We start from the raw sequence: 10,195 nt of genomic DNA, 5'->3' as shown, positions 1-10,195 counted from the left end.
AGTAAAAAAAAGATATACGGGTCTAATGTTTTGTAATAAAGAACAAAATTACCACTTTTGTCGAAAATCTGAGAACCACTATATCGGTTTGGCATGGAATGGCTGAGAATATGTTTCCTTAACACGGTCTTCTAAATTTAGGAACCTGGTAAAATCGTGCATGCATTAGAGGCGAATGAACTTTCAAGTTTAAAGCCTCTATAGTATAAAAAGTAGAAGTTGAAGTTATTGATTCATGCAAGCCAGGGGTACTTCGGCACATGCAAGTTTTTTTTGCACTTCGAAACGTGTTTTCCTAACATGGATTACAAAAGCGGATACGAAAACAACGCTTTGGTTCGGTTATTCAAGATTGCATTGAAGGATATGTCTTCATATCTTCTGCTCACTGAATTTGTACGCATAACATTTGATGACTAAGCGAAACGTTGATAATAATTTGCTGCGATAACGCCTATTGAGTAAACAATATGCGTACGATGTACATGTCAAAATCGAAACTGAGCGCCTGAAGTTCATCAATTCAAGCAAATTCGCGGTTCGAGAAGTACGTACACTTGAGAGATGCAAACTTCAGAGGGAAATAATCGTTTGATAATTCTTCCGTTCACATATTTTGTCCTAGGCATCATACCAAACGTAAATGAACTGTTATTAAATTTACTTGTAACGAAGAACATAAACTAGCACATGTCATTTATTCAATCTCTTTACTCACAAAGCAAATATATTGAATTCAATTGAATTCGGAAATTGTTTCATTCAATCAGAAATTTACTAGCCTTGCGCAGTGGCGATATCGTAACCAATGAGGTTTTACCGAGGTGCGATTATTGCTAGTTGAAAAAAAGATCCGAAATTTAATCAATACAAAAACTTAATGCTAAGCTAAGGTAGTCCCACGTCAACTTTGCGGTTATATCATAGATATTTCCATTTTCCATTCTTTTCAAAAATTAATAACTTTTGAACTACTAAACCGATTTAGATTATCGATATATCAAATTGAGCTGGTCTTATTCAGCTAGCCAATCAGGAACTTGGATCAGCACAAGGATGTAAGATATTTTGGATATTCGAATTGTCAAACCGATGCTAACAATAACATTTTTCGCACTTTAACACATTCGACGATATCTGCAATTGGTCCGTTCGAACGAGCAATTTTTCGTGCTTCGGACACACACAGGGATACGAATCTTTCGATCGTATCTGATTCGAACGAAAACTAGAATAAGGGTGTATGAGTTATCAAAAGTTTAACCGTTTCGAGTTTTTTAGTAGCAACTGATTCTTCTATCAATTGTCCTTTAAATTTAACTTTTAAGAGCGCGAGTACTCATTCAGGTATGGGGAACTTAAAGTCACATAAATCATGCCCCATGTGAACAGTGCGTCACGCACCATGTCAAATATCATCCACAACACCAAAATGGTACGATTGCCATCCTCACAACCCAAAAGCATTGAAGCGATTCGGTACATGGCCGGTAGAACAAATAAAATGATAGCTGAAGCAATCGCTGTTATCACTGCCAGTTCACGTCCAGTTTAGCATCCATCAATGTTGATTTTCCCCTCTGGTATACGCGTCCACTTGTGCTGTCTGTAGAAGGTTCGCATATCACGTTTTTTGGTTTTTCGCTGCTGTCCGTGCTTTCCACGTATACATTCGCCGCAAAATATTAATAAACCAAGTGAAGATGATTGAGTCGAATTAATTTGCGTTCCCAAACCAGCATTCATCCCGTCATCAAAGCAATGAAGCCTGCTGTCGTTCCCAGTGATGGCCACTTCAAAACGGAGCATCGAAACATAATACACATACATATAACGCTCCCGTTCGTGATGTTTCTGCGATGTGCCCTCACCATGCTCTGGATGGTTCCTCTGCGGTTGGCACTTAACGAGGGTTCGCAGTGGTCGAATAAAGAATTCTGTGCAAGTGCCTTTATGTTGCGCTCCAAGAATTATGATTTTTTTGCACTCTGATGAAGTGTGAATTTATTAACAAATTATGTCTTGCGTGGTTCATTTTTTTTTTCTTTTTTTTTATTCGCTGGTTGAAACCACTGCTACACGAGCACAAAGTGATGATTTATCGCATAATTCGTTAATTATAGGACGCCGCACTCGGTGAATGGAACTGTTGTTTGGGAAGCTACCACGGGGTTTAGTTTTCGTTGGTGCATTTCTTTTCAATTTCCTGCCTGTGAAAATATTACAAAAATGACAAACAAAAAGGTTAATTTATACAACTGACCATGTGAACGGCTATCATTATTCATATGATTTCAACTTCTTCAAGTTTTATCGGGACCGTGAATAAAATCATACATCTCTTCCGAGAGGATTCATGCTTCTTTAAAAAATCGAAGAAAATATGTCACTCAAGGAATTGTCCAACAACTTTCATTCAATCTTTCATTCCGAGTTCCACGTCGGAAAAACATATTGGAAGCTGAAGCTTTAATAATATATTTCATTCCTTCAACATCGTCTTTAACTTAGCTATACGGACAGGAAAAACAATAGAACTTACGGGGGCCTTTTGTCTAAAAGGTCGAAAAATAATGAATTTTCGTGGATTTTTTTCGGATGTTAAGAATAAAGTGAAGTGTTTGTATATTTTGGTTATTGTTTAACACATTGCGAACCGCTCACGAGATTTCTTCTTCTTCTTTTTGGCTTTAAAAATGTTTAAACTTTTCAGTTCATTCGCCTCTACGAGATTTCTCGTTTTCGCGTTCCTTCTCTACGGACCTGTGTGAAATAAGCGGATAAAAGTTTTTGTTGCGTGCAAGTTTCTGTTCAACGTCTTGCTGGATTTAATGTATAATGAATTATTTCAATTGAAATAAATTGATTGTTTATCAAGTAAAACCTTCAAAATCATGCTCCTTAGATAGAGAATTGAATCATTCATCTTTCCACATAATTATTTTTTTTTCTTGATCGTGACAGAGAAAAGTTACGTGATAACGCGAGTATGGGTCAGTATAAGAAAATTTACAGAATTTTTGAAAATCAAAAAAAGTTATTCGAATAGAATTATCGAAGCTATTTTACCTATCTTCCAGCCACAATTTTATTAATCGAAAAAAGGTATGAGAAAAGTTATAAGCCAAGTTGTATGGGAGAAATTGATTATGTTAAAGAAAATTGAAAAAAGTTATTTGAAAGGACCCAAAACACATACTCGAGATAGTACTTATTTGATATGGAATATTTTTAGCTATCTTTAGCAAAATTTCCATTGGTCGGAAAAGGGTGTAAGAGAAGTTATAGCCCAAAACCTATACAACTTGTATGGGAGAAATTAATTAGTTTAAAGAAAATTTTAAAAAGTTATTTCAAAGGACCCAAAACACATTTTTGAGATAATACTCATTGAATAGAGAATACTTTTATCCATCTTCAGCCAAATTTTCGTTGGCCGGAAAAGAGTCTGAGAAAAGGTATGGGCCAAAAATGTATACAAGTTGAAGGAGGGAAATTAATAAATTTATCGAAAATGGAAATGGAACTTTTTCAAACTCGAACAAAAATGAAGGAACAGAGCTTTTTAGGCGGTTTTTGAAATGCTTCAAAATAGTGAAATATCAACGCGTGAAGATGGGATATAAATCTCTTTAAAGCATAATTTACAGTGATTTACACGGAATATTGTACAGAGAAATTTGTATTTCGATGTATCTAGATTAGGGTGGCAATGGATATATGGGAAAAATTTAATCATCGAATTACAAAAATCGACCATGTACATTTTGCATTTTTAAGTCATTTGGCATCGAAAAAAAATTCGATTTTCCAAATTTCCTTTACTCCTCCCTTGGAAGATTTTCGAGAATCGAAAATCAAATTTTTGAGCGCTTTGAGGCACGCCGAAATCATGTCCGATCGAGCTGAAACTTTGCACAGATCATTTTTTTTGGACCAACAAACAAAATGTTTTTTCGCTGCCACCTGATAAAAATATCGTGAAGAAATGAGAAATCGATTTCTTTTTTTTATTTCAAAAATAGCAAATCCAATGAACTTAATCAACTATCTTTCATTTGATTTCTATAACGTTGTTGTGGACCATTCAGTACTGAGATATTATTGTATGAACGAAAAATTTCGAATTCGATAATAAATAGTTCAATAAATAATAATCGAAAAACAGATTTGAAAACTCTAATAAATTCTATACACCCAGGATTTTTTTAAGCAGGGGATAGAATTTTATTATAATTACTCGCGGTACACCATAGAAGATGTACTTTGAGTATTTTCGAAAATTTTCATTTCCATGCCTATTGAGAATGGAGAAAAAAAAATAAAAACTAATTTTCTCACTATAGCTCTTATAGTGAACCATATAGGAGAATTATCTTATTATTATCTGACAAAAATCACACATATCTATAAAAGGCATAGGAACACATTTAAATACGAATTATAGTAGTACTGAATCTCTAAATACTAAAAAAAATCAATATTTCAAGATTTTATAGTACTTCCATTTTTTAGGAATTTGCATTTGATTATATTTCGCGATATATCATAGTGAGGTGCACTCTCAGTATTTTTTTCAATTTTTTATCTCAAAGCTATGAGAATGGCGTGCTGAAAATTGAAAGGTACGTTTTTCACCATAGATCCTATGGGTAGGGATTCGAAAAATAGTCTATATTCCTATACAATAGAAATTTTTACTTCCTTTTTACTTTTTACTTCCTTACCCAGCCAGACCCTTTCCCCCGTACAACTCGTGAACGTTTTGGCCAATAACTTTTCTCATACCCTTTTAGGACCAATGAAAATTTGGCTAAAGATAAATAAAAATATTCTTTATCGAATGAGTACTATCTCGAGAATGTGTTTTCGGTTCTTTCAAATAACTTTTTTCAATTTTCTTTAAATCAATTTATTTCACCCATACAAGTTGTACAGGTTTTGGCCTCTAACTTTTCTTAGACCCTTTTCCGACCAATGAAAACTTGGCCAAAGATAAATATATATATATTATTTATCGATTGAGTACTATCTCGAGAATGTGTTTCGGTCCTTTCAAATAACTTTTTTTTCAATTTTCTTTAAAATAACTAATTTCTCCCATACAACTTATTTTTTATTAATTCGTTTGTTTTTACAGTTACATAAGTTTTAAGAAGCCGAATTCTTAACTATATTTTTATAACTATATATGAACAATTTCCTAATTTTATGGTTAGGAAGGTAGAAAACCGATTACTCGCTCCTTCCCATACAACTTGGCCTATAACTTTTCTCAGACCCTTTTCCGATTAATGAAATTGTGGCTGGAAGATAGGTGAAATATTTCTCTATCGAATAACTTCGATAACTCTATTCGAACAAATTTTTTTTTTTTCAAAATTCTGTCTATAACTTTTCTATGTAACGATCAAGAAAAAAATAAAATTATGTGGAAAGATGAATGATTCAATTCACTATCTAATGAGCATGATTTTGAAGGTTGTTACTTGATAATCAATCAATTTATTTCAATTGAAATAATTCATTATTCATTAAATCGAGCAAGACGTTGAGTAGAAACTTGCACGCAACAAAAACTTTTATTCGCTGAACTTTCATCCGCTAACTTCACACATAGAGGCGAATGAACTGCATAGTTTAAGGCCTCTTAAAAACTTGCAAGCAAAGCAAGCAACTTCACACAACTCAAAACGTGCGGTTCCATGCGTATGTCTTAGCGTGGAAACAAACTTGACGGCTCTACCGCGCGATTTTCACAATGACAAGTCGCAGCAGGAGCTTCATGTAAAACACATTCAGCGGCATTTCCTGGCATTTCCTAGCTTACATATTTACATATTTCTTCCCGGTCCTCAAAGTGTTAAGGAGGTATTCTAGTATAGAGACACGAATTTCGGGCGTTTCTCCGAGCTCCGTAAAAATAAAAGAATGAATATTTTTACTATCCATTATATCGTTATTTGTTCATTTAACTTTTAACAAAAAGCAAAAATTGTGCGGAGAAAAATATTCATAACGAGAATAATTATGAGCTGATGAAGTGGGAGGGGTCAAAAAAGTAGTGACATGGCGTAAACGATTCCAGTTCTTTTGATTATATGAAACAAAAAAAATCGAACAGAATCAGTAAAGATGTCGTTATCGCATGAACCTCGGACAAGTCAAAAGCATATTTTTTAACAAAATGGCGGCCGTTTGAAAAACAAAATGCGGCTTAAAACGTTTTTTCTCACGTTTCCCGTTTTTTTTAAATACTAAAATTTAAGAAATATTTTTTTAGAGGTTCATGCGATAGAGAGATGCCTGTAGATTGTATCCAAATAAATTCGACATGAATCGGTTCAGTAGAACATGAGATATCGTGTACGCCTGTTTGAAAAAACTAGTTTCGAGAAAAACGCGTTTGAAGTTCATTGTTATGGCCGTACCAGGTTAGATACCGCATCACCAAAATGGCTCAAACTCGGTAAATAATAATATTTTCGATAAGTCCTTTCTAGGGTATATTCTTGAATGCCTAAACTACTTAAATATGATGAAATTTTTTTTTAAATTTTTTCAAATTTCTAGACTAGAACACTCCCTTAAGGTATATTTGAAGATGTATTTTTCATTTTTTCAGTGCACGAATAATGATTACTACGCTGTTGACAGCTAGATGCGTAGATGATGTCTGAAAATCGGTAGCAACGGGGTTTCGCAGAACGAATTTTAATGAATATTTTGAAACTTTAGGACAACACTAAAAAATGCCAAATTGGCGGTTATTTTTGTTAAAAATGAGTTATTTTTCATGAAAAATCTCTGTTTAGAAGTCCATAGAAAATCTAAAGAAATAACCTCAAACCTAAAAACCTCAAAAAACGGCTATAGATAATTCATTTTTACATGCTGATACTGAATTTTAGCCAAATCCGTCGAGTAAATCCTGAGATATCGATATCATCAGTTGGAAAACAATGGTTTCGAGAAAAACGCGTTTAAAAATTCGTACAGCAATACTATATCCCTTGAGGTGACTTCGTACATTTGGCTGTAACTCTCCAACCAAATTAAATATCGAAAAATCTTTTTAGGGCAACATATCTGAGGGCACAAGGTTCCCCCCTTGAATTATATTTTGTATCCTAACTCTGGAACGATTGAAAAGTTGGAATGACTGGAATCAACATTAACTTTATTGAACGCTCGAAAACACGCGTCGAACAGTCGGTCGGTGAAAATAATCTTTGCATTTTGATCCGTCTACTCGGCAGGGTAGACTTTTTCCAAAAATGATTTTTTTTATAAAATTCTACTGCTACTGGACCGACATCACCTAACATGCCGGGGATTCGGGTTCGATTCCCGTTCTGGTCGGGGGAATTTTTCGTCAAAAAAAATTTCCTACGGCTTGCACTGTAGTCACACGTTTTCTAGAGCTAGCCACTCAGAATACATTCAAGGCGTGTTATTTGACATAGAAATCTCAACTAAGTACTAATAAAAATGACGCAAGTAATACCATGGAAAGAGAAAAAAAAAGTTGACATCTGCAAATATTATTTTCCAAATTTTCCTGTGTTTTGATTAACCGATTAACCGTCACTGGTGGCTGCACGAATAGTCAATTTCTGTATTTCGCATGTGACAGTCGAGTAGCTTCATAGGATCCCATTCCAGAATAAATGCAAAGCTTATTCAAGAATACAGTCCATGTGAAAGTATTCAGTTCGTCAACAGTAATTAACATTTAATTGAAAGTAAACTCAACCGAAAACATTAAAAATGTAAGGCACTGACAGAAATAAATACCTACGAATTCAGCCTCCTCACTCGGGGTATACACAATTCGAACATCATTGCAGCAGAGGCATCAGTCAGAAGAAACTCATTTTTTTTATGTGGTACCTGTACAAATCAACGAGCTCATTATTTTTGCTTATGTTAATCAACTTTTTGCCTCTCATTTACCTCCGAGCACCTGACTCATTTTTTTCCATCACAGCCACACTAATATCTCTCTTTTCAATGGAAACCCTCTTAAAAGTCTTAAAGCTGAAGAGTATTTTAGACGGTTATTGAAGCGAAGATTTTTTTTTTGCAAAATCAAACACTTTCGCCCGTTGCAAAAATAGAAGTGGATAGATAGCAGTATTTGTTTACTTTTAATTTTTATGCTTCTGATGATAGTGATAGTTAATTCTGCGCTTTGAAAAATGATTTCTATGATTCGTCAGAATATTATTCGCTATAATGAGAGTAATACTTGAAAGCAAAAAAATGCTTCATTTAGAAATATTAACTCTTTGCGATAATTTGTCTGCTCTCAGCCACAAAACTCAGGCACATTGTTTAGTAAATACATATCTAAAGTAAACAAAAATTTTGAAAAATCTCGTTTATCATTCATAACCTTACAAGTTATTTATCACTGCTCTTACAAGTAAAAATAATTCCACCCTGCCGACACCCATGTGCAAATTTAATAAGTACACAAATGTTAAATACTTGTTATTAATTTAGTCACTTCTACCTCAATTATGTAGACGAAACTGTGTTCTATTTAACTCTTTAATTAGCACAAAGAATGAACAATCAGTAGGGTCGGAGCGTTTATATCATGACAAGCAGTTAGTAAGTGAATAGATATATACGGGGTTTTTCAATATGATTGATAAAATACATGCGTAGTTTTTGAAAAGACGCTCTAATAGGCTACATTCGTCATGGATAGGAAATAATTGGATTGTCTCTTATCTTATGAATCACTTACATGAAATACATTACAACTTCTAGCCTTTTTATCAGTCAACGCATTTAATCCTGTCTATGCTCAATAAACATACCAATAAATTAAGTTTCTGCCAGTTTTATTTTAATCTCTTGAAGCGTGATTTTCAATTTCCGTTAAATTATTTGTCTCAGAAATTGGGTCAAGTTTGGCGATTATGTTTATTAATTTAAATTCAGCAATTGTACAAATAACGACATGGCTAGAACACTCATTTGTGCAAACTCACGCAGATGGCGCCATTAATCACCCATGTTGATTTTCGCTTCGCATGGGGGAATTTATCGAGCCAAAAATGCAACAAAAAAAAACGAATAATTATAATAATAATTAAAACAGTAAAATCATACAATTATCATTGTTCCGAGGGATGCAAGCAATCATTAACGTTGGGGTGGATGAATAATGCAGTGAAAATTTCGTCGTTCATACTGCGGTGTGAGAAAAAACGTTATTAACATTTGATTGTTAATCGACGGTTGCACCTGATACGCAGTGCACCGTGTATTCTTTGTGCTAGGTGGTCCTGCATTGGCACCTAAGGATGGTTTAATTGATGTTTCGTATAGCTCTTAACGAGAAAATTAAATTGGCTGAACAAACATTTATATTGTAACGTCGCTTAATAAATATCAAGTTCGTAAACTATATTTGGAATGCTGTGAAATGAATTGAAATAAATAAAAATAATAAATTTTTTCCCCGAAATGCATTATCCTGCCTTAACATGACTATTGAATCCCTCAGATTTAAATTTTCTTCATTTCCATCCAGCTGCAGCTGTCAAGAAGAGCTATAATTCAATTACCCATTATACCCATTGTCTTGGCCATAGAAATTGAATTTACACTATAGCAATTCACTTATGTAAATCTGACGCTCATGTTGGATCCGGCATTTATTCCACAGGCATATGTAACAAGGATGTGATAATATCGTATCAGTCCTGAACTGTTTTATAAATTATTCATTGAGACATATTGTGGGCTCTCAACGCGTGTAAAATGCTCTAGGATTGTGGTTGAAAAGATACGGATGGTGTATATGAAATTATGTGATTTGCATTGCATTCGTAATAGAAGATTCGTTCTATCTTCAGAGTGCAAAACGCACATACATTCGTTATTTTTGCGTAGTGGTTTGACGTTCCGTCAGAACCATATACAGGACGGTCTCGATTATATCTTCTTCTCCTTCTTAAATTGCTCTAACGTTCCTAGAGGAACTTCGCTGTCACAACGTAGCATTACTTGAGTCATTTTTATTAGTACTTAGTTGAAATTTCTATGCTAAATAACACGCCTTGAATGCATTCTGAGTGGCAAGCTCTAGAAATTCCCCCGACCGGAACGGAAATCGAACCCGAACACCCGGCATGTTAGGTGTGACGCTAACCACTCGGCCATGGGTGCACTATTA

At 34.3% G+C, this 10,195-nt stretch overlaps 1 pseudogene; it reads left to right on the top strand.

The window, feature by feature from the left end:
• Window positions 1-779: 779 nt before the first annotated feature.
• On the top strand, window positions 780-989 carry LOC129763897 (U4 spliceosomal RNA; annotated as a pseudogene).
• Window positions 990-10,195: the final 9,206 nt, after the last annotated feature.

The sequence above is a fragment of the Toxorhynchites rutilus genome, chromosome 1, assembly GCF_029784135.1.
Source record: "Toxorhynchites rutilus septentrionalis strain SRP chromosome 1, ASM2978413v1, whole genome shotgun sequence".
Lineage (NCBI taxonomy): Eukaryota > Metazoa > Arthropoda > Insecta > Diptera > Culicidae > Toxorhynchites > Toxorhynchites rutilus.
This window is presented reverse-complemented; position numbering and strand designations above follow the sequence as displayed.